This window comes from Ambystoma mexicanum, chromosome 8 (genome assembly GCF_040938575.1).
Source record: "Ambystoma mexicanum isolate Mex_15411 chromosome 8, UKY_AmexF1_1, whole genome shotgun sequence".
NCBI classification, from domain to species: domain Eukaryota; kingdom Metazoa; phylum Chordata; class Amphibia; order Caudata; family Ambystomatidae; genus Ambystoma; species Ambystoma mexicanum.
Window position 1 is genome coordinate 1,328,067,323 of NC_090929.1, and position 24,915 is coordinate 1,328,092,237.

The 24,915-nt window shown below is 47.1% G+C and overlaps 1 long non-coding RNA gene across 1 annotated transcript in view; it reads left to right on the forward strand.

Moving 5' to 3' along the window:
* LOC138473774 (uncharacterized) overlaps positions 1–24,780 on the forward strand; it is a 38,568-nt gene extending 13,788 nt beyond the window's left edge. The window contains exons 2-3 of the long non-coding RNA XR_011268908.1: positions 23,686–23,840; positions 24,205–24,780. This is a non-coding gene — a long non-coding RNA (uncharacterized lncRNA). The remainder of the gene's footprint in view (positions 1–23,685; positions 23,841–24,204) is intronic.
* Positions 24,781–24,915: the final 135 nt, after the last annotated feature.

Here is a 24,915-nt window from a genome sequence, read left to right on the forward strand (position 1 = left end):
TGATCCGGAGATGGTTCTCCCCAAGTTTCAGGGAAGCAGGAAGGTTGTTCCAGAGGGAGGCCCCAGCAGAAGAGAGAGATCTACCACCAACTCGTTGCTTGGAGAAGCGACTGACCCTGAGGGAGTTGGAGGCGGATGAGCGAAGAGCTTGAGAAGGAAGATATATAGGAAGAGCGAGTTGAAGGTATTTCGGCCCCAGGCCCCAAAAGGCCTTGTGGACAATGCAGAAGGTTTTGAACTTAATCCTTGCAGCCACTGGGAGCCAGTGTAGAGATTTCAGTCCTTGAGAGATACGATTCTTGGGTTTAAGGCCAAGGACACGTCTCGCAGTCCTGTTCTGGATAAATTACAGAGGGCGGAGAGTGGAGGCAAGCAGATTTAGATAGAGGCTATTACAATAGTCCAGCCTAGAGAGAACCATGACTCTGGAGACGTTGAGCTTCTGGGGGAAGGAGAGGAAAGGAAGAATACCTCTGAGGAGGTGCAGCTGGTAGTGTGACTTCTTAGAGACGTCAGAGATGTGAGGAGAGAAGGAGCGTGTGGAGTTAAAGATGACCCCAAGGCTTTTTACGTTGCAGGTGGGAGCAGGAAGAGGGCCAAGAGAGGCCGGCCAGAGAGCTGCAGGGACAGAGGGAGTGGGTGTGCTGATGAGTAGAAGCTCAGTGTTACTGGCATTTAGGCAGAGGTCATTGGCGGCACACCACTCCTGGACAGCAGAAAGACAGTCAGAGATGAGGGAAGGAGAGGAGGAGGCCGAGGGAAGCCTGAAAATGAGCAGGGTATCATTCGCATAGCATAGAAAAATGGGGCAGAGAGCGGCGATGCGGTGGGCAAGGAGTGCCAGCTATTGATTGAACAGCCAGGGAAAGAGGTTAGATCCCTGGGGGACACCACAGGTAGAGAAAAAGATATCATAGAGGAAGGACCCAAGTTGGACCTGGGAGGGTCGGTCCGAGAGGAAAGAAGTCAGCCACGCCAGAGCCTGACCAGTGATACCCAGGTTATCACGGAGACGGTTGAGCAGGATGGCATGGTTGAGAGTGTCAAAGGCAGAAGAGAGATCAAGCAAGATGAGGACGCGTGGGGTGTTTGAGTCAAGGTTGGAGAGCAGGTCTTCACAGACGTTCAGGATAGCAGTTTCTGTGCTTCTGGCAGCTCTGAAGCCAGATTGATGGTCATGAAGACAACCAACAGATTCAGTGTGGATCATACATTTTTTTTTTGTTTCCTTTCATGTTATTCATTAATCTCTTTTTGTTGTTAGGTTATGCTATCTGCAGTGTGCACATCTTGATACTATTTTTCTATATTTCTTTTGTATGGCTTTGCTTTTATACCGTGACCACAAAAGTGATGGGTGGAAGGTTTTGAATGAATCTGTACCACTGGCGTTGCTCAGGGCAACCTTCCACACCAAGATTTTACTAGCCCGTCTGCACCATTGTAAACGGGGTCCAGTCATATGCAGATCAGTCTGGTACTGCCACCAATGGTAGCAGCCCAGCCCGAACTGCTAGGCCAGGTCCCCTCTGCACAGAAACACAAGCAACCCCAGACATGTTTCGGCCTTGTTGGGCCTCCTCAGTGAGGTGGAGCTTGGTTCCCTATGGCGCAGCGAGCAAGGGACCCACGTCTGGGGTGCCCAGAGCAATGCCAGTAGTTAAGATTCATTCTAAACCTTCCAGCCATCACCTCTTTGTTTTTGCTTTGTCGCTCCGAGTGGGACGGGTATGCCCAGACGTGGGTCCTGTGCCTGCTGGGCCTAGAGACCTAAGCTACTCCTCACTGATGAGGCCCAACAAGGCCGAAACAAGTTTGGGGATGCTTTTGATCTAGTGCAGAAGGGATGTGACCTAGCAGTTCAGGCTGGACTGCCCCTTTTGGGGTGGGACCAAGCCTGATTTGCATATGGTCTTTCCCCTTCTGTAATGGCTTGGCAGGCGAAGAATGATGTTCTGGAGGGTGCCCAGAGCAATGCCAGTGGTTAAGATTAATTTGAAACCTTCCAGCCATCACCTCTTTGTTTTTGCTTTGTCACCCTGAGTGGGATGGGTATGCCCAGACGTGGGTCCCGTGCCTGCTGGGCCTAGAGACCCAAGCTACTCCTCACTATTCAGGCCCAACAAGGCCGAAAAATGTTTGGGGATGCTTGTGGTCTCGTGCAGAAGGGATGTGACCTAGCATTTCGGGCTGGACTGCCCCTTTTGGGGTGAGACCAAGCCTGATTTGCATATGGTCTTTCCCCTTCTGTAATGGCTTGGCAGGCGAAGAACGATGGTCTGGAGGGTGCCCAGAGCAATGCCAGTGGTTAAGATTCATTCTAAACCTTCCAGCCATCACCTCCTTGTTTTTGCTTTGTCACCCTGAGTGTTACAGGTATGCCCAGACGTGGGTCCTGTGCCTGCTGGGCCTAGAGACCCAAGCTAGTCCTCACTGATGAGGCCCAACAAGGCTGAAACATGTTTGGGGATGCTTGTGGTCTCCTGCAGAAGGGATGTGACCTAGCAGTTCGGGCTGGACTGCCCCTTTTGGGGTGGGACCAAACATTATTTACATATGGTCTTTCCCCTTCTGTAATGGCTTGGCAGGCAAAGAATGATGGTCTGGAGGATGCCCAGAGCAATGCCAGTGGTTAATATTAATTCTAAACCTTCCAGCCATCACCTCTTTGTTTTTACTTTGTCACCCCAAGTGGGACGGGTATGCCCAGACGTGGGTCCCGTGCATGCTGGGCCTAGAGACCCAAGCTACTCCTCACTGATGAGGCCCAACAAGGCCGAAACATGTTTTGGGATACTTGTGGTCTCGTGAAGAAGGGATATGACCTAAGAGTTCAGGCTGTACTGCCCCTTTTGCGGTGGGACCAAGCCTGATTTGCATATGGTCTTTCCCGTTCTGTAATGGCTTGGAAGGTGAAGAACAATGGTCTGGAGGGTGCCCAGAGCAATGCCAGTGGTTAAGATTCATTCCAAACTTTCCAGCCATCACCTCTTTGTTTTTGCTTTGTCACCCCGAGTGGGACGGGTATGCCCAGATGTGGGTCCCGTGCCTGCTGGGCCTAGAGACCCAAGCTACTCCTCACTGATGAGGCCCAACAAGGCCGAAACATGTTTGGGGATGCTTGTGGTCTCGTGCAGAAGGGATTTGACCTAGCAGTCAGGCTGGACTGCCCCTTTTGGGGTGGGACCAAGTCTGATTTGCATGTGGTCTTTCCCCTTCTGTAATGGCTTGGCAGGTGAAGAACGATGGTCTGGAGGGTGCCCAGAGCAATGCCAGTGCTTAAGATCCATTCTAAACCTTCCAGCCATCACCTCTTTGTTTTTGCTTTGTCACCCCGAGTGGGACGGGTATGCCCAGACGTGTGTCACGTGCCTGCTAGGCCTAGCAATCCAAGCTACTCCTCACTGATGAGGCCCAACAAGGCCGAAACATGTTTGGGGATGCTTATGGTCTCGTGCAGACGGGATGTGACCTAGCAGTTCGGGCTGGACTGCCTCTTTTGGGGTGGGTTCAAGCCTGATTTGCTTATGGTCTTTCCCCTTCTGTAATGGCTTGGCAGGTGAAGAACGATGGTGTGGAGGGTGCCCAGAGCTATGCCAGTGGTTAAGATTAATTCTAAACCTTCCAGCCATCACCTCTTTGTTTTTGCTTTGTCACCCCGAGTGGAACAGGTATGTCCAGATGTTGGTCCTGTGCCTGCTGGGCCTAGAGACCCAAGCTACTCCTCACTAATTAGGCCCAACAAGGCCGAAACATGTTTGGGGATGCTTGTGGTCTCGTGCAGAAGGGATGTGACCGAGCAGTTCGGGCTGGACTGCCCCTTTTGGGTGGGACCAAGCCTGATTTGCATGTGGTCTTTCCCCTTCTGTAATGACTTGACAGGCGAAGAACGATGGTCTGGAGGATGCCCAGAGCAATGCCATTGGTTAAGATTTATTCTAAACCTTCCAACCATCACCTCTTTGTTTTTGCTTTGTCACCCCCAGTGGGACGGGTATGCCCAGACGTGGGTCCCGTGCCTGCTGGGCCTAGAGACCCAAGCTACTTCTCACTGATGAGGCCCAATAAGGCCGAAACATGTTTTGGGATACTTGTGGTCTCGTGAAGAAGGGATGTGACCTAAGAGTTTAGGCTGTACTGCCCCTTTTGCGGTGGGACCAAGCCTGATTTGCATATGGTCTTTCCCGTTCTGTAATGGCTTGGCAGGTGAAGAACAATGGTCTGGAGGGTGCCCAGAGCAATGCCAGTGGTTAAGATTCATTCCAAACTTTCCAGCCATCACCTTTTTGTTTTTGCTTTGTCACCCCGAGTGGGACGGGTATGCCCAGATGTGGGTCCCGTGCCTGCTGGGCCTAGAGACCCAAGCTACTCCTCACTGATGAGGCCCAACAAGGCCGAAACATGTTTGGGGATGCTTGTGGTCTCGTGCAGAAGGGATTTGACCTAGCAGTTCAGGCTGGGCTGCCCCTTTTGGGGTGGGACCAAGCCTGATTTGCATGTGGTCTTTCCCCTTCTGTAATGGCTTGGCAGGCGAAGAACGATGGTCTGGAAGGTGCCATGGGCAATGCCAGTGCTTAAGATCCATTCTAAACCTTCCAGCCATCACCTCTTTGTTTTTGCTTTGTCACCCCGAGTGGGACGGGTATGCCCAGACGTGTGTCACGTGCCTGCTGGGCCTAGAGATCCAAGCTACTCCTCACTGATGAGGCCCAACAAGGCCGAAACATGTTTGGGGATGCTTATGGTCTCGTGCAGACGGGATGTGACCTAGCAGTTCGGGCTGGACTGCCTCTTTTGGGGTGGGTTCAAGCCTGATTTGCTTATGGTCTTTCCCCTTCTGTAATGGCTTGGCAGGCGAAGAACGATGGTGTGGAGGGTGCCCAGAGCTATGCCAGTGGTTAAGATTAATTCTAAACCTTCCAGCCATCACCTCTATGTTTTTGCTTTGTCACCCCGAGTGGAACGGATATGCCCAGATGTTGGTCCTGTGCCTGCTGGGCCTAGAGACCCAAGCTACTCCTCACTAATTAGGCCCAACAAGGCCGAAACATGTTTGGGGATGCTTGTGGTCTCGTGCAGAAGGGATGTGAGCTAGCAGTTCGGGCTGGACTGCCCCTTTTGGGTGGGACCAAGCCTGATTTGCATGTGGTCTTTCCCCTTCTGTAATGACTTGACAGGCGAAGAACGATGGTCTCGAGGGTGCCCAGAGCAATGCCAGTGGTTAAGATTCATTCTAAACCTTCCAGCCATCACCTTTTTGTTTTTGCATTGCTCTTATACCAACATAATTTTATCTTAGTCTTAGGCATCATTCCTGTATTCTTCATTAAGTTTAGTAAAGAGACAGAGAGATAGAAGAAGAACATAGATACGAAACAGAGGGAGAGAGAGAGAGAGAGAGAGAGAGAGAGAGAGAGATATTCATATGTAGATTCTGTATTCTATTTTTTGTTACTTCTGCTCTTGTCATTTTATAATATTTAAATCATCACTTTTCCTGCCCAGTTGCTTCTTCACTGTTGGTTGTTCACTCACATTGAGGGATTGCACTATCGCATGCTCTTCTCACATCTGAGAGATGCATCCAACATTTCAATCCTTTCACTTTTACCGCTGTGGGTGTGCAATAAATCACCTCATTCGGACCAAAGAATCTTGGAGAGTTCCACCTCCGAACAAAACTCCGCACATACACATTTTCTTCTGGCATCAACGGTCCTTCTGGACTGTCTTGCGCTGGCATTGCTGTATCTGATGCAGCATTTTCTGTAAAGGGCAGTGGAATTTGTCGCGCTATGCTACTCACTGCGCGTGTCAACTGTGTAAAGTATTCCTTAAATTCTTCCCCCAGCACTGTGGCTGTCCTGTGCGCATCTGATGCTTTTCTTGCTGGGGATAGTGGCATACAGATAAGCCTGCCAGTCACTATTTCGTGAGGGCTCAAATGATGGACCTTGCTTGGCTGCGTTCTGAGTTGGAACAGTGCTAGGAGCAGGCAATGCACCCAATTCTTTTTGATTGTGTTGCACAACTTTGCCAATTTACTTTTGAGCAAGCTGTTGATTTTTTCCACCATCCCGTTAGCCATTGGGTGATAAATCAAACACAGTTTGTGCTTAACCCCTAGTAACGATGTTACTTCCTTAAAGAGGTCATTCACAAAGTGTATGCCATTGTCTGACCTTATCACATCACAAATGCCCCACCTTGAGAACACTTTCCGTACCAAAAATTTTGCTGCCCAACTTGCGTCCGGGTGGGGGCATGGTCCAGCTTCCACCCATCTGGTAAATTTTGACTAATGTTCCTGTAGGTTTGGAACGAACCAATGCTCTTGTATGTCTGCTGCAATATGTTGCTTAGTTACATGTGTCGGGAAATGCAGCTGCTGAAATGCTACTTCCATCAATTCCACTGGCATTACTACTTTCCCAGTTAGTTCCTGTCTCCATAGTAAATCTGTTGGTGACTGTTTGCACCCTCTTTTGACCCACAACTCTTGCTCTTCTATCCGTGCTCTCCTTTGCAGTTCTATTATTTGTGTTAATGGTGTATTGCTGTACCCCTCCTCTAATGTGTCTGTATTTGGTATTTTGGCAATGCATCCAATTGTTGGGATGCATTGAAATATGCAGCATCATTTGCTGCTGCGTCTGCTGCGTCTGCTGCTGCATTTCCCAATGAGATTACGTCCGTGTTGTTTGTATGGGCACGGCATTTCACCACTGCCACTACTGATGGTTCTGCTAATGATTCTATTAGTTAATTTAGTAATGTAGCATCTTGTACTGGCGACCCATCTGCCCTTCGGAACCCTCTTCGCCTCCATCGTGATAACCCTGAGTGTACCGTCGTTGTGGCATATGCTGAATCTGAATATATCGTCACTGTGCACCCTTTGGCAGTGCTTCAATTATTGCTACCAATTCTGGCGTGTTTGTGGAGTAATGAGAAGGGAGGCGATTTTGTATAATTTCTATTGATTTCATATCCTTCTTCTTCCATTCTTACAACTGCCACTCCCACATGCTTTTCCCCTGTTTCACTATCTATTGATGCTGAACTGTCTATGAAGTATATTTCTCCTTATTGGAGTGCGTTTTCACTTGCTTTGGCGATGTCATCCTCCTCTCTGTCATGTGTAGCACCGTTGTGTTCCTGCATGTCTTCTACAGTGCATGGTTCTGCAATTAATGTGGCTGGGTTTACTGTTTTACATCTGACCACATGGCCATTTGGGCTGGAGATTTTTATCTTGTATGCTGTTGCCCTTTGTGTTGTTAATGTTGATTTGGATCTTACTAGAATTGTAAAGAGTGAGTGCTCCGCGTACAGTGTCACTGAGCATCCCATCACAATGGTGGCATTTGTTTCAATGGCGAAGGCCACTGCAGCGAGAGCTTGTCCATATGCAAAGTGCCCTTGCATCACTGAATCCAATGTTCCGCTGTAATAGGCCAATGACTTGTGTCCTAGTGACATTTTCTGCATTAGCACTGCAGTCATTAACGTACCATTGCAGTGTGAAAATAAATAAAATTCCCTGTCATAATCTGGGTTCGCGACAACTGGTGCATTTGCAATCACGTCTTGTAACTTGAAGTACTGCGTCATCATTTCATTTGTCAATTTTATGGGACATTATTCTTTTGTGATTCTTTTAGTGCTTGCAGCAGGGGGTTTGTGTATGCATCGTAATCAATTATCCATGCGCGGCAGTAATTGCAGATATCGAGAAACTTTGGCATGTCCTTTACTGTTTTTGGTATTATCATATGGCGTATGGCAGCTGCCCTGTCAAGCAGTATCCTCTTGCCATCTTTGGAAATTGGTTGCCCTAATTACGGTACTTCTGCTAGGCAATATTGCAGTTTTCCTTTATCTACCTTATACCCTTTCGTGGCCAACAAATTCAACAATTTTATGGAGTCGGCCCTGCACTGCGTACTGTATTATTGTGCTTTCTACATCAATGTTTCTGAGATCTTCATGCAGGATCCTATTGAAAATGTTGGTACTTTCACAATACCCCTGCGGTAGCCTGCAATGTTCAAATCTATTCCCCCGTAGTGTGAACGCTGTGAGGTACTGAGAGCTTGGGTCAATTGGAATTGAGAAGAAAGCATTCTTCAGATCCACTACTGTAAAGCATGTGGCGTCTTTAGGTATGCTACACAATATTGATGCTGGATTTGGCACTAATGGGAATTCTTTCTGGATGACGTCATTGAGTGGGCGTAACTCTTGTATCATTCTCCACGGCCAGCATTTTGCTTTTTTGATTGGAAAAATCGCTGTGTTACATGGGGAATTGGATGGCATTATTATTCCTTGTTTTAGTAGTGCATACTGCTTAACTCTTGGAGGTATGGCGCCTGGTTTCAATTTTATTTTTATTGGTGTTACTTCGTGCAATAAACCTACATCATGGGGGCCTGTGGCCCATACCTCTGGAAGGACCCTTTCCATGTCTTTCTCAAATATTGTGGGTGGCACGTTGACAGCAGCCATGAGAGGATTATGTATTTCCCTATGTTGAATCATGATGTCATATGGTATGCTTATTTCCATTATTATCTCCCCATTACCCTCATTGTCAGTGAACAATTCTTCATCAGTTAAGTTGTGCAACATTATATTTGGGTCTATGCACAGTACTGTTCACCACTCACACCCATGTGTGTCCAGTCCTATCACTGTGATATGTTTGTTCGAGACCTGAACCCCCTCGAAATCAATAGACAAAATGGTTCCTGGCATGATGGTACCTTCCACTCTTTTCTCGTTATCTCTGGCACCACTTGTGCCAACACCCTGATACTATAAATGAACATGTCCATGTCAATGGACACTCCTCTTACCGCAACTTCGTTTGTCATGGTGCTAATCATCAACATCGCTCATATGGGGTACACTCCTCGTGTTGAGCACACTATCCCCCGTTCAGTAAAGTAGATTGTCATGTTTAATTTGCTCAAAAGGTCTCTTCCTAGCAAATTTATTGGCTTGTCTTCGTGGTACAGTAAAGGTGCGCACACTGTTTTCCCTCCCAGTGTTATGTGAAGGTCTTTTGTGTAAGGAACTTTTAAAATAGCCCCAGAGAACCCCTGTGTTTCCAAATCTTTTCCCGAGAGCGGAAATCAAAGTTCCATGAGACATGATTTTTGGGCTCCTGATCTACCATGAAGATAAACTGCTTGTTTCCTATCTCTGCTCCCACTAGTGGTTCCTCTTCTGCACGTAGGGTAGTGGATAGGACTGGACACACAAGCGCTCTCTGTGGGCTGTCCTAGTCTGCATACGTCTCAGTTCCTGGCACTGAGAAAATGTTATCTCCTACCACCACTGCACTGCGAAATGGCACAGGTGCGCCATTAGCAGATGTTGCAAAAATGTTATTGTTTGCATTCCCTACAGTATTCTGTCTTGCCATTTGTTGTTGGACACCCCTCTGTTGTGATTGCTGCTGGGGCTGCTGTCTTTGTTGCATCTGGGGTTGATTGTAATATTGCTCATTTTATCCACCCCTTCCAATAGGTATCTCGTAGGGACTACCTGGGTGTGGATGACCGTATTGTTGTTCATTTCCCATAGGGGGCTGTCCTTGGAAATAACCCATAGGCCACATTCTGCATTCTCTTGAATAATGCCCCCATCTTCCACAGTTGCAACATGTCCCCTGAAATCCTCCTCTCATCCCAGGTCATCTAAATCCTCTATTTCCCATTCTTCCGAATCCCCCTCTTGGTCCTCTGTACCCACCTTGCCCTCTTGCTGGTCTTTCTTGCCATTGGGGCCCTCCGTATTGTTCTTTGCCGTCCCACTGTTCTTGTCCTCCTTCTGTCCATGTTGCGGCCATTCTGGCTGGTGTGTTTCCTACTCCGTCATCCCCTTCACTGTTCCTATCAGTTGATGTTGCCGCATTCAGCGCTGCGACCTTCACTAACTTATTCTGCACTAACGTTGCTTTGTCTGCCAACCTTTTTTGTGCTATCTCCTTTTCTCTCTCTTTGATTCTCCTACAATGGTGCACAATCATGCTTTGGATCTCAGGCCAGCCATTGGCTTCTATCCCAGCTATTTTATCCAAGGCCTTCTGTACCTCCTTCGGGAGTCCTTTTTTTAATTATGAAATAGAACAAGGTGGTGGATTGATCCCACGCCGTACCCGTTTCACTTCTCCACAGGTCTTGCACCCAGAGGATGAATTGTGTAGGCTCCTCCTCCTCTCCCATCGCGCACTGCATCACTAAGTGTAAATCTGGAATGTTTGGAAACTTTCTCCGCAATGCATCCCATACCTGTGCTCTAATGTTATTGAATGGCGATCCATAATGGCGGTCACAGCTCATTGTCACTCCCGGGAACCCCGCCTTCACCCACACTGCGTCTGCTTGATCACCAACAGCAAACACTAACAAACTTTTCACATCCCCTATTGCTAATGGATCCCCTGCTGTATTCTGTTCAAATGCGCGTATCAATTTCCCCGCCCCACCCGAAAGTGGGGGAAGAAGTTTCAACAATGTACTCTTATCCATTTGAGCCCATGTTATGTAGTACGGCCTCCCTGCCCTTTTATGTATTAGTGGCATTTGTAGTTTGTGTTTTCTTCCTTTTTTACTTACCGTTTCCTTCTTTGTCTTACTCACCAGCATATTTCCTACTCTTTGCCTTAACCTCCCTTGCCACCTGGGAATGGCAGCAGAGACACTGCTGCTGCGAGTCCTTCTTCATATTCATCTAAATCGCTCCATACTTCTTCTACTTCTTTCTCTTGATCCCTTTCTTCTTGCCCTTTCCCTCGCTGGCTATCTGGGATTGTTGGTCGCATTATTCTTACGTGCTTACCATTTAAATGGAACTCACCAGATTGCCACTCTTGGTCTTGCCCTCTTTGTATTGGTGCTGGCTGCGGGCGTGCTGGCATGGATTCTCCGGAGGCGTGAGGATTGCCGCCGCCGATGGTGGCTCTTCCCCTCCCCATGGCAACATCTGGCTCCTATCGCATAACACTCTGAATCGTGTTATCTCCAACTGTGCATGTGCAAGTTGCCTGTCTAAATCTGCAGTTAATCGTGCTAAATTCACTGGAGGGATGCTAGTTGGACCGTAGAGCCCTCCCCTGTCATACGGGATTGGTGCGGTGGCCGAAACCGTTGCCAGAGTGGTTGGGGTGGGGCACATGGGCATGTACTGGGGCTCACTGTATCCCACCGCTGTTCTTGTCATCAGCGGGTATATTTTAGTAGTGTCATTCTCTGTGGTGGTTGTAGTGCATTCTCCTCCTCTGGCCCCATTTCCTTCTTCCAGTACGTCTTTCTCAACTATCGTACCCTTACTTTCCTCACTTGTAGGTGCTATTTCTTTGAACATTCGCCAGAAGTCTAACACTTCCCTTCTGTTCTGCAGTAGTTTTCCTTTATACCTCGCCAACAAATGTGTAGACACTAGATCCAGTACCCTCTTGTCAAAAGACTCTCCCTCCGGCCATATGGGTGTTCTGCTGTCTCCTATTATTTCCGCCACCCACTGATCATCATATTTCTGTATCTTCTCACTGTACAAAGGGAGGTGTTGACAAGTATGTGCTAGTAGTGTTGCCCTCCCCCATAATAGTGTATTTAATACTCCTATTTGTGGTCACTTAATCTCCTGCGTGCAGGTAAACGGACACTCAGTTAACAATTTCTTTGTTGTTACACTTCTTTTCAACTTTCTTTTTAGCTTTTGCTACCAACAATATTTGAACAACCTTCCCACTTACACCACTTTACTGGGACTGTAAATTATTTCAACTTGAAATATTAATTAGTTATCAATGTCCAAAATATTTCTCATTTACTTACACATTTCATTGTCAATTTTCTTAATCAACCTTAATTCTTTTCAGTTTACAGACACATAGGTATTTACTAACAGACCAACATGTAACATTTTGACACACATAAAAACATAAAACATGATAAAGCATGTAACATGTAACATGAACTGTCTGCGCGCTTAGCTCCTTCTTTCAATTACTTCAGTTTGTTACCCCTTGCTCTAACTGTCTCATGTACTCCCCAACCCCCACTCCCTTCTTGCTACCTCACCAAGAATTCTGCTCATACGGAAAAATAATTTTCTAAATTACTACTCTGAGTCTACTACATATACGAGACTCCTACTGTTTTCTCTTTATCTTCACTTATTAACCAGCACTGGACGAGACAATGCTATGCGGCGCCACCTTCTACCCCTTTCGGGCTAGGATCCCTTACTCTTCTTTTACCTCGTTTATCTCCACAGAACCTAATGGCCATATAAAGGATAGATCAGAAAAGCCTCAGTATCATTCACACAGACCCTAACTTTTTGTCATGCCCACTCTATTACCTGTTCCCTTTTACCCAACCCCTCCTTTACCTCTTGGCAACTTTTGGAACCGGTACTCACATTTTCAGTCGGGTGGTCCGAGAATCGCCATTCACGGTCTATCCACAATCTGGCACGCACCCCAACCAAGCCATGGCCCGCCTCGGCGAGCAGCTTTTTAGTTGGGTATTTGGTAACCGGGAACCCTTGGACCCTTCTTGTTGTGCGCATAGGCTGGTCGACTGCAGAGGCGATGGTTTTGCTGGAGGGCGTCCCGGATCTCCACGCATGGCACGGGGCCTCGCGGCACCTGTCCCAAATCATGTTGCGGGGGTCACCAAATGTAAGGGCCCATCCCCATCTTACTACGTGCTATTTGTATTTGCAATACAAATAATGAGACACACCCCAACGAGATGAGAGAACAGGTTGCGAGAGCTGGAATATTTTATCGAGAATTGGCATCCAGAGAACTCTGCTGCCCGAGAGCTCTCTGGCAAACATTACAATTACATGACAATATAAAGTGAAACATTGTCATAGATGACACAACTAACATAGGGTACTTTGCCAGTGCAGGATTGGATAGGCAGTATAGATAGATACATATGGTCTACTGGGCGTTGCTCCATCCGGATTGGATGTCCAGTTGGGGGAGGACGAATGTCATGAGGTCCATCTGCCTGTGTCCGGGCGGGGTGACGGTCAGGTCGCTGCGAGGCAGGGAGGCCACTAGCTAAGCTAACGTAATACAACCTAATAAAACATGCACTAAATAATAGTCATCACAACTCCTTTGAGCAAATCATTGTAAACCTATAAATTTAATTTGTGTATTTGCATCATCACTTGTTGGTACTTATATGGGGAACTAGTTTAAGGGTCTTGACCAGTGTGATAACGGTGATTGCACAGAGGGTCTGGACTCATCAAAGAGGCTGACGCAGTTTGACATTTGTTAGTAGTGGGAGACAATATACTGTGACAGAGGTCTGATGTTAGCTAAGGGCATGCTGGGGTGGGCATCATGGTGGGGTCACATATCTGGTACATCAAGAGAATACCTTGCAGGGACACAAGGTTACACTGGCAGTAATTTTCCAATAGTGAGGGTGAGGGGGCATGGGCAGGTTTGTGGATATGGATGAGCTACAGGGCCTGGCTCAAGCCGGTTCACACACGGGACAGTGATCTCAGAGGAAGAGTGAGATGTTACATTTGTTTTTGTTGCAATTACCTCCGGCTCGAGTGTGAGAATGGAGCTGTGAAGCTTTCAGACACAGTGAGAAAGGGTCGGGGCCTTGTGCGCAGTTTGTGCGGAGCTGCTGAGGGGAGAGAAGCCTTTCCGTATTATCTCAGTAAGGCCTAGTCAAATAGATGGAGTCGAGGGTGCACAAAATGGATGCCACGTGTCCTTCGCAACAGCCCCATCTACGCAAATGCCAGCTGATGCTGGTATTACATAAGGGTGATGGAGGCATTCCCCACCACTGGCATATGATCCAAGCTGTACTGAATGCATGATGGGGACGGGGGGGACCTAAAGACCTCTCGCTCCCACACATGCTCAAGCCACGTTAATTGTGCCTTGACCACTCGGGTTGGCTTATTGCTTTATGGCCCACCAGTAGTATGCAAAATCATCATAGCATCTTGTGTCCTGCACAATGTTGCCACACAGTGTGACATACCAGTAGAGAGGCAGGAGGGACATTGCCCTCAGGCACAGGCACCATCCATGCCCTTGGTCGGCCAAAGGGCACAGGGACAGGATGCATGCAATAAGCATATGTAAACCTGATTCACATGAACACCAGCACCTGTGGTGCACACACAGTGAAGCCACATCCCCGGTGCCCTTCACTGATGAATCTGGGCTAATGCGCCTTGCCCATATTAACACCAGGAGAATGTGTGTCTGGGTGAGGCAAACTGTGTGTGTTCACAGCCATAAAATCAACTGCACCCATCACTGACACAGTCATAGCTAGTGGAAACAACAGTATAAATGTTTCTCACACAAAAGCACAAAACACAATCAATGAAATCCCCTACCACTTTCACATGCTCACCACCAACAATTGTCCACGCAGACCCCCTACAACACATAGGCGAATACAAGTATGAAGGCACAGCATATGATGTAAGCAGTAACTAACACTTGTGAGGACTGCCCTGGCCACCCTCGGCTTGTCTCACAACAATGTACAGGTGGAGTGGCCACCCATTCCACGACAACAATTTAGCTCACAATACACATCAAGATCTAAATAGTCATACAGACTGAAAAAATTGCAAGTTCAGTTGTTCAAGATAGATGCCTATCTTACCTCACATCTTTCCCCATGTGAGCCTGCTCCAGCTGTACCTAGTCATGTATCCATGACCCCCTCTGTAGTCACCAACCCAGCCTACACCTCCAATGTGTTGTGAGTAGGCATCCCACAGCCCTGTGTCCTTGCATAGCAGCAACCATCACCCCTAGCAGAATGCATCTTAAGAAAAAATAACACAAAACCAGAGCAGGTAACACATCCACACACCCATTGACACCACACCCTGTGCCCGCCCTGAGTGCCATGCAACAACTGCAAGCAATGACTCACCAGCCTCACAACCTTTGTCCCTCAAAACACATTGGCCCTCATTACGAGTTTGGAGGTAGCCATGCTGTTTTAGCAGTGAACATGGGCACATGGACATCAGGGCACAGGTGGCAGAGGTGGCATCGGTGGACTGGGACTGCCATCCTGTAGTGGATCCTCAGGTGGTGGCAGAGGTGACAGTGCATCCTGTCCACTCAGTGCCAAAGCCTGGTCTTCATTGGCTAGGGCCACCCATGATACAGATTCAGGCATTAGCATCCGAATGGCAGAGAAGTCTTGATGAACTTCCTCCTGAGTGGCCACAGAGTCTGCATGTGCACTAACTAATGATGCATCAATTTGCTGGGATAGAGTCTGCCTCAAGGTGTCAATCTCCTGGTGGAGCTGGCACTTTTAGCTGAAAGTTCCTCATGCATTGAAGTCCTAAAGCTCTTCATCTCACGGCAATTGGATGACAACATTTCCTGCTTCAGACCTTTTCTGTGGGTCACTGCATCTTGATGCAGGGAGTCCAGTTTTGGTGGATGTTGTGTCTAGCTAGGAGGACTCCCAGCGGCTCCATGTAAAGATTGAAGGTCACTGGGGAGAGGATGGAATCCTGCAACACTCCACCGGTAACAGGTGGCATTGGCGATCTCGAGGAGTCCATCTGAACAAACTGCCGGTAGTTGGTGAGGTAGGACTGGATCAGCATAGGACAAGTTTGCTGATGCTCATGCGCCGAAGTAGGCTGTCCATAAGTGCATGGGGGTCTACTATGTCAAAAGCAGCGGAGAGGTTGAGTAGAAGCAGGAGGCAGGGGTGGTAATAACCAAGGATGTTGAGGTCATAGTCGACCCCCTGTATGGTTGCTGTATTCCTGCTGCATTTGGGTCAGAACCCAGATTGGTAGGTTTGGAGGAGATTTTTGGTGTCAATGTGTTGCTACAGTTTTGCGGCTACCACTTTCTTGATGATTTTACGTAGGAAGGGAAGATGGGTGATGGGGCAACAGTTACCTAGGTTGTCGGGATCCAGAGTGGGTTTCTTTAGTAGAGGGGGGATTTATTTTTGTTATTATGGTTGATGGGAAGGTGTCTTGAGTTAGGGAGTTGTTGATGATCTCCAGGTAGGAAAGGAGAGCTTTGCAGGGGGGGGGGTCTTCAGGAGAATACTGGGAGGATGTCATCTATATATACAATGTGGCTTTGAGGGTGGCCAGGGTTTCTACCAGGTCCTCTGTCGAGATTGTATTGAATGTTGTCCAGGGTGTAGAGATTTTGCAAGAAGCGATGTGTGGTGGGTTTGTGGATGCAGAGCTGGTGTCTATGTGCTGGCAAATCAAATCTATCAAGGACATCTGTAGGCTAAAAACATGCCTCAAATTGATCCAGTCTTCAATGTCCAGTGCATACTTGAATATCAACCCCTCCAAGACCAAATTCCTACTCCTCACCAACAACACCAAACACTCATACATGCAGACCTGACTATCAACCATGAACTCTGAGGGATTCACACCTGAGCTAACCTCCTGTGTCAAGTTCCTCTGGTTCCACAGCAGCAAACACCTTTCCTTCATGACACACATAGCAAAGAAAACTCAGACACCTTGTCATCCGCTCTCCCTCCAGTGAAAGTTCATGCCCTTCCTCCCTCCAGTCAGTTTTAGATCCACCTTTTGAGCACTGGTCTTATCACACCTGGATGGGGGCAATGCAATCCTCCAAGGCCTCCCATCAACCTCCCTTGTGCCCCTGAGAAGTGTCCTACACGTTGTTGAACACCTCATCAAAGGCCTATGCAGATACAACCACATCACCCCGGCACTCATCGACCTTTACTGGCCCCCACTGCATGCACAAATCACCTTTAAGTCGAGTTGCATCATCTAAAAGGCAGCCGTCCTCAAGTCACCCGGCTACCTTGCAGAGAAACTCAACATATCCAGCGGACAGCACACCACCAGAAGCCAGGACACATGAAGACTTGAAATCCGCCACTGCAAAAAGGAAAGAAACAGAAAACAAGCCATCTCTGCCTATGCCCCAAGACTATGAAACCTCCTCCCTGTCAACATCCGACTTACCCCCACGCTCCTACAATCCAGAAAAGAACTCAAGACCCACCTCTTCAAGGAATCTCTGTGTCTCAACACCTAGGCCATCACATTGCTCCTTGCGTCACCAGACTCACTAGATGCTGCCTGCCCCTCTATTCCCTGCCACCCGGTACCGCTGTACCCCTCGTCTATACCCCTCTATATCCCATCCCCCACTGTATATCTGTTCTGTTACCTATGCAAAGCACTCTGTTATGCAGCTGTACTGTTGTGTATCTCTGTAAAGCGCTCTGTTATGTATCTATATTGTTATATAGCTCTGTAAAGTGGACCATTGCTTCTCAAAGTCAGGTCCATGTTCAATAAATACAACAACAATAATAATAATAATAATAATGATAATAATAATAATAATAATAATAATAATAATAATAATAATAATAATAATAATAGTAATGAGACCTCAGATCAGCTTGTCAGCCCTTGAGGTTGGTCTCCATGCCCAGTTTGTCGGAGAACCTTGAGGACTTTGTCTTCTACAGGCTGACCAACAGTCACTTCTGATGTTCCTAAGAGGCCAGATGCTGTGCATCCTGGGCATCGGGTGAGGAGATGTTCTCAGCCAGGTGATGCATGCTCCTGGCAATCCCATGCAATATGTCATCATGTCGGATAGTCGCAAGCAGCATCTGCTGCTCCCATTGATGACTCTGCAGCATACACAGGTCCGCCATGTGTGCTGGCCCACGACGGTGGAATGCTGGGGTCAAGGCCCGTCGCAGTGGGACCCTGTCCTTGGCTTCAGGTCTGCATCCCTCTTTTGAACATCAGTCCCTGGACCTGATCCCATCTCAGGTGAAGGCGATCTTGCTGCCGTAAGAAATGTGGACACAGGCTTACCACTGACTGGACCTGTGACTCCTGGCCCAGCTCCTCAGACTCAAAGACCCCATCCAGACTGCTTATTCGGGCACCCTCCATGTTCCTGAATGTGTCCTCCACATCTGAAGCAGCATCTTCAATTGCAGAGTACAAACAGTCAGAAGAGTTGGAAACCTGACTGAGGAGTGTCTGCAACACCTGTGGATTTCTGTGGTGTATGAAATCCCAGCCTCCAATGGTGGCCTGTTGTACGACCGCCTCCTTTTCCTCCTCCACCTCTGCATCCACTTCCTCATCACCTTCACAAACTCAGACAACAACATTTCAAGGCATGAGTACCTTGCAAACATGGATATGTGCATAACAATGCATACAGACACAACATGGCTGGGCATACATACATCACACATTGTGACTGTGCACACTGTACATCTCAGATAAATGGCATTCGCTGACAAGTGCAGTCATGGCTGGGCATATCAGGATTTGCAAAAAGGCATGGTTTGCGGGTGAAATTGTACATACATACACCCGGACATGATTGGCGGTGATACCCATCAGTAGAAGGATGGAGGTCAGTGCATCATCAGTGATCCCATACCCAACTCTGATATTTACTTGTTGCAACATGTGGAAGTGTTACCTGATGACCGATAATGTCATGTTGGCATATGCGTTGCCATGATATCCCAAACTACCATTGCAACATTGCCTCCCGCAAGATACATGGCTGTTTGCAGTCACATTCCTTGCAAACATGTGTGAGGAGACTGTAATATGGAACTGACAAAGGCACGCTTGCATGGCCACTGCTCCATTGACACTCCATATGTGGAATGTACTAAACAGGGACATGCGTCTATGCACAGACATTGTTGGTCAAGCATGTGCACTGGATGCCAGGGACAGGCAATTGGTTACCGTGAAAACATGCACACAATTCTGTGATGCAGCGTGAATCATGATTGTCACACCCACTGGACGATACACATGCAAGGCACAGTGATTTTGTACAGTTACATGTTTTTTCTCATGGTCCAGGCAGAGGTGGAACTTCTCAGGGAGCAGAGCTCAAGGTGCGCATGGGTGGCACAATGAAGGTTCAGACCCAGAGAGCTGACTCAGAGTACACCGCCGGTAAAAATTCATGCATTGCAATGTATAAAAAAAAGAGTGAATGTTGAGCCACTGAGATGTTCTTGATACACACACCTTCTGGCATGGCCCCCCCACCAGTGTCCGGCTCATGCTCTTAGTGTTGACAGATTCTTTAAATTGGGGACAATTCATGACTGATGACTCATGTAACACACCTTTGCTTTTAAAACCCAGGGATAAGTACTGAACATATGGCATTTTCATTTTGAAAGCCAGCACAAAGCATCATTTAGCTGAGCAAATCTACATATTCTGACAAGAAAATTAATATGCCACACTTAAAAAGCTCGAAACAATGTACTTTATTTCACGCACAAAAACGTATCATGAATATCACTTCAAATCTACATATGGCGCAATCCTGAGAATGTTAACTGTGACAACCTTGCCAAAGTGCTCTAGTGGCTCCATTGCGACATGGAGTACATGCATCCCCTCACCGTCAAGTTACTCTCCATTTTCTAAAAAATGCAAACCACTGCCAGATGTGTCCGCAATGTGACTTTCCACCTAGATTGGGACAGCAAGATCCATTGTGTCACTGTGCAGACTGGAGTTTGTGTGCAATCAATGCCGTGACAAGTGTGCCCAAGTCACCACCATGTTTGTCAATGCCTCCATGTTCTGTTCCTATATGTAAAGGGACATATGACTGTTTCTTTCTGATGTGTCACATCAGTGTCAGCCCTAGGTCTACCAGCACCCTGTGTCAGATTTCTCAGGGGTGTGAATTGTACCCGGCACAATTCATGAATCGGCGGTGTCACTTTACATTGTGTGAGCTGGCAGCACCTTTTACATGACACTGGCATGTAAAGTGTCAGTGATTGACAGTCATTGAATGACGCTTTACATGACAGTATCATGTAAAGGTGCTGCCAGCTCACACAATGTAAAGTGACAGTTTGCATTGTGTGATCTGGCTGCACCCTATATGTTCGGTGGTCTTGTGTAACTGCACCACTTGATCATCCCTTGAGCCAGCTCTGTGTCACTTATCCATACAATAGCACACTGGAAATGGTGACATATCCATCTAGAACGAGTGTGCCATATCCTCTCCACACAAACACATGCAGTTCCATCAAATTGAACCTCCACTGGGCTGAAAACCCTTACTACACTGCCACACCATGATATTCACTGGCTGCAGGCCACCACTAATAAGAGATTCTAATGCCAGCTCTGTCAGACAAAGCATGGTCCTGCTCTTTTTTGCAGGAATAACTACTGAGGCATGCACAATGGTGAGGAGGCAGCGGCTGGGGAAATGTGAACCCTATACAACATTTCAGAAGCTGGTTTTGGTAAAAACGGTTCATCAGCTCATTAATGGTCAGGCCAATGTTTGTGAGCTGAACAATCCTTCAATACAATTGTACCTTCTGTGTGTGTGGTTCTTGTGGGGCATCTGCTCCTGTCTATGAACATTATGCACAAAAGATGTTTCTATATTGGTGACTGGGCATGCTCAGTCTGTGAACCAGACCATCCATTTCTGCAATTCTCCTGAAATAAGGAGCAACTGAGCCCCATAACCCATCTGAGTGGCTGATGGAGCTGCCATTTCATTCCATAATACAATTAATTTAGATATCTGGATTAGTATGCATGTTTCATGGTTACTGACATTTCAATTTTAGGTTGAGTGTTGTGAACAGTTTTGTGAGCATTACGCCATGTGTCTGTCATGTATTCAATGATTCAGACATACAACCTTTTCATTACAGACTGGTGAATTGAGAATAGAGCTCTCTGATCATTGTTTCAATTCCCAAATGCATGCTGATTTGATGCAAATCAGACAAGAACACTTGTTGGTGCTTTTCATCTCCCTACCCTTTCTCATAGGGTTATCTTGATACAGTACATTAGCAATGGGCCAGACTGTCCACCTAGGAATGATGACCCTCTATTAGCAAGTAATCTGTATGGTTGGTCTAGTGGCACCCCTTTTGATATTCAAGTGAGGTTGTTTAAACATTATGCTTGCAACACAGGGCAGTGGTCATGGGCACTCAGACCCCGGCAGGCTAGTCACAGCACAGTGTGTCTGTACGGGCAGCTTGGAAATGCATTCTGGCAAGGCATTCCCTAAGAGCAGGCGAAAGAATACACCTGCATTTCAGGAGCTACAGCTTTGTTTCCACATCAGATATCCTTTGTAAAGTAGTTGATGTACAATGCAAAGAGACTGTCTCCATTAGTTTAGCAATGATTCATTGATATTGAGGTTGTTTTTTTGCGTGACAGAGTGGTGTGGCTTGGGGATCATATGTGCAAGTCAGGTGGGCAAATTGTAGGGTTTTGCAATGGGCACCAAGTTGGCTAGAAACTGATCTGCATACGAGTACTGGCACAACTGTGAAGGCCAGCAGCCAGTGATGTGTACTAAGACACCAACATGTACCACGCATGGAAATCACACAACCACCTCCCAGAACGCAGGTCATGTGATAGAAGTGTACATGGTAACAAACATGCACTGGCCTTGGATGGCTGTTGCAGCCAACTGTAAGCCAACACATATATGGGCATGTCATCCATAATTATCTACACATACAGTACATACAAACACAACTCACCAGATGTGCCCACATAGGCGTCTATGCCTCCCATTCCTTGCACCTGATCACTGCTTTTGAGTCCAGCAGGAGTATGGGTGCTGCCCGCCGTGGGGTAGAACTCGACATGGTGTCCTGTCACATATGTTGTGAGGAGTTCAAGCTCTCCATCAGTGAAGTGCTTCTTCCTCGACAGACCCTTGCCCTTTGCCTGTGCCTGATCTTGGGTGGTGCCTCTTCCTACTCTGCAAGGCATCCCCTCTTGACCCTAGTGGCCTTTGGTGGTACTGGCCCACATGCAGGCTTTTCACCATGCTCAAGTACAGGTGCAGGGTCACCTGTCGGCTGAGGCTCACCAAGTCCTCCTGGGGCTGGGGCACATGTGTCCTCATCACATCCCCGTCTTCTCCCCTTCTTTTTTGAATCCTTTCCACTCATGGTGCACTCAAAATGGAAAGAACCCACAATAATATCACACACCCAAAAAATATTACTTTGCATTATAGACTATGTAGATGAGTTGTCCTGCAAGGGTCCAAGGCACCCCAAAATCAGAAAATGCATATGCCATACTCAGGAAGCGTCCTACAAGAAATAAAGTGGTACACGGTATGCATAGGCACTCAGAAACCAAAGAAATACATACAAGATACTCAGAAAGCTTCCAAATAAGAACAATCAGTATACGTGATACGCAGACGCACCCCCAAAACCAAAGAACATTATAAGTGAAACTCAGAAAGCCTCACAATAAAAAAATGTAACATACGTGTAGGCGCAGAGGCAACCCTCCAAAAGAAAAGTGTAGTAAACGTTACATGAAGGCAATGGCTTGCGAAGCACCCCCAAATACGTGACAGAAAATCTCAATCATCCGTCTTTGTACCTTCTTGCGCACACCCAGTGATGTGCATCACAACTTTTAAATATCACTGTTACTGCAATTTGTCCCATAGGTGAACAGGGTGTAAAACATGAGCTACCCGCTGAGGCCCTTTCATCTCATCTCCACGCTGCCTTGTGATTCTGATACCATGGATCGCCTTTCTCCTACCTCCATGCCTTATACTTTGCCACCTCCAGCTCTGTATTGCCTCCAAACCCCACTATTTTCTGCTGCGTACTGTTTATGAATATCTGCTGCCCACCCACACTGTCTTTGAGTGCCTGATGTTCCCCCATTTCCTGTTTGCCTGTGGATCACTTGTGAGGCTCTGTGACCACCTCTACTGATGACAAGGGACTTCCACCTCTCTTATCCTCCACCAACACTGCTCCACAGCATGTCAGGATCTAGCTGTACCACACCTGCCTTTGGGGTTGCCATGTCTGTCCCATCTTCCCCTCCTTCGAGCGCCAACACCAGGGCAAGGCAGAGGGTTGCAAACTTCACCTCCAAACAAGTTGGCATCCTGGTGGATTAGGTCCTGACCTATTTCTATGCCCTCTTCAACCCAGAAACTCAGGTCGGGAAGGGTGGACGAAAGAAAATCTGGGAGGACATCACAGCTGCCATCAATATGGAGAGAGTGGTGGACTGTTATATCTACACTGTGAAAAAGTGATGGGACAACATCAATCACCAGAGCCAAGAGAAGGCCTCCCTCAATGCAGCTGCAAATGTGGATGTACAGAGCAACACACTCTTTTCGGGTGAGGTTGACCAGTCCTGCCGACAGAGATTTTCGTAATGTTACGCGGTCACAGATAGCATAGAAAGGGAGAGAAAACCAGGGAGATGGACATTGTGTTCCCTCCTCCCCCTCTTACATTCCCTCCCATTCCGTGTCTCTCTCTCTCCCCTCTAGTTCACTCCAGTATGCCGTCACATAGTGCTGTGAAGCACTTTTGGCTAATAGCCGCTCCACAATGGACTCAAATGTTTGACAGCACATGGTGACGCTGACACACCATACCAATATTTGTGGCAGCCAGAAATTGGCATCTTGGCAGAAGCCCATACTGGAGGAAGCATAAAGTAAAAACAAGGTAGAAATTCTATTGAACAGTGATGCACGGCTGTACGGAGTAACCCACAACAGCATGTTAACCGCTTTGCTTTGTATTTGCTCCACAGTACTCCCCGTGGGGCACTTGCGGTTCTTCCCACACCTACTGAATATCATCGGCTTTCCGCACTGAATGGGAGGACTATAGGCTCGCAGATTGTCCACCCGCATCCCCACAGAAAACCATCTGGAACTTCAACAACGGTTACCAGAAAGGCTCATGGTAAGAAATGTACTTTTTGCCATCAGACCACATGTATTACAAGTGCCTACAACTAGAGGCACATAGGCTCTTTTGCCTTTTACCTTTGGAACAACTTGTGTGTAACTAACCCTAGATAAGCCCTCTGGGGCCCATGAAGCTGCTGAGGGAGATAGGGAGCATATTACAACTCCTTTTCCATTTGGGCCTCGCTCTTTCCTTCTCATGATGTTACCTACTACTGCATGCCCATAGGGCCATTTAGGTTCCCTCTTTGGTACTGGCCCAATGTAATGTCGGGTCACAATTACACTGTGTTGATTCACGGACTTGTGTACAATAGACAAATGGATATTGATCCCATTGTCTTCTCTATTCTTTTCAGGTGATACTCAGTGTTACCAGACCAGTGGCCACCTTCTGGCCACAACATCAACCTTACACTAAGAATTAAAGGTTCATGAAGTGTTCTCTGTATGCTAATTGTATATTCAGATTGTATCCTGAGTAGACAGGACATTTTCCTGTCTGGTTTAACAGGTTGCACATTGATTATTACAGTGCACTCTATTTTGTTTTCCCCTGACAGTCCCTGACAAATTTCCTTGCATCTTTCGCACTTTACGTTTTGGAAAGAAACATGTTGGAAGTATTTGCTAGTATGTGGATGAATGAGTGATGGAGAGTTTTAATGGAGTGTTGGATTTAGTTTACATGCATATTTGAACAGCACACAACACTTTCTTTACACCGCTGACATTTTAGGGCAATTGATTCACAACCCTTGACCTAACTATCTACTGTCTGTTACAAATTTGCACTGTCCTTATTGGTTTGAGTATTTATCTCTACTCTAGATGACTTCAGCTTCTGTTCTTAACATTTGTGTATAACCATCTTAAAATGTTTTAACATTGTCACCATTTTATGGTGCTGTTTTTTGTATACGAATAAAATTGTTTACCTGTTGATATACCTGATTGTGCTTCATAATTTAATGTACTGGAAGCACAAACTTGGTTGAACGCCTTTGGTTTCTCCCCAGCTATCGCCTGGCAAAAATAGCATTGGTAACTCCTCTAACCTTTGTGTCTGT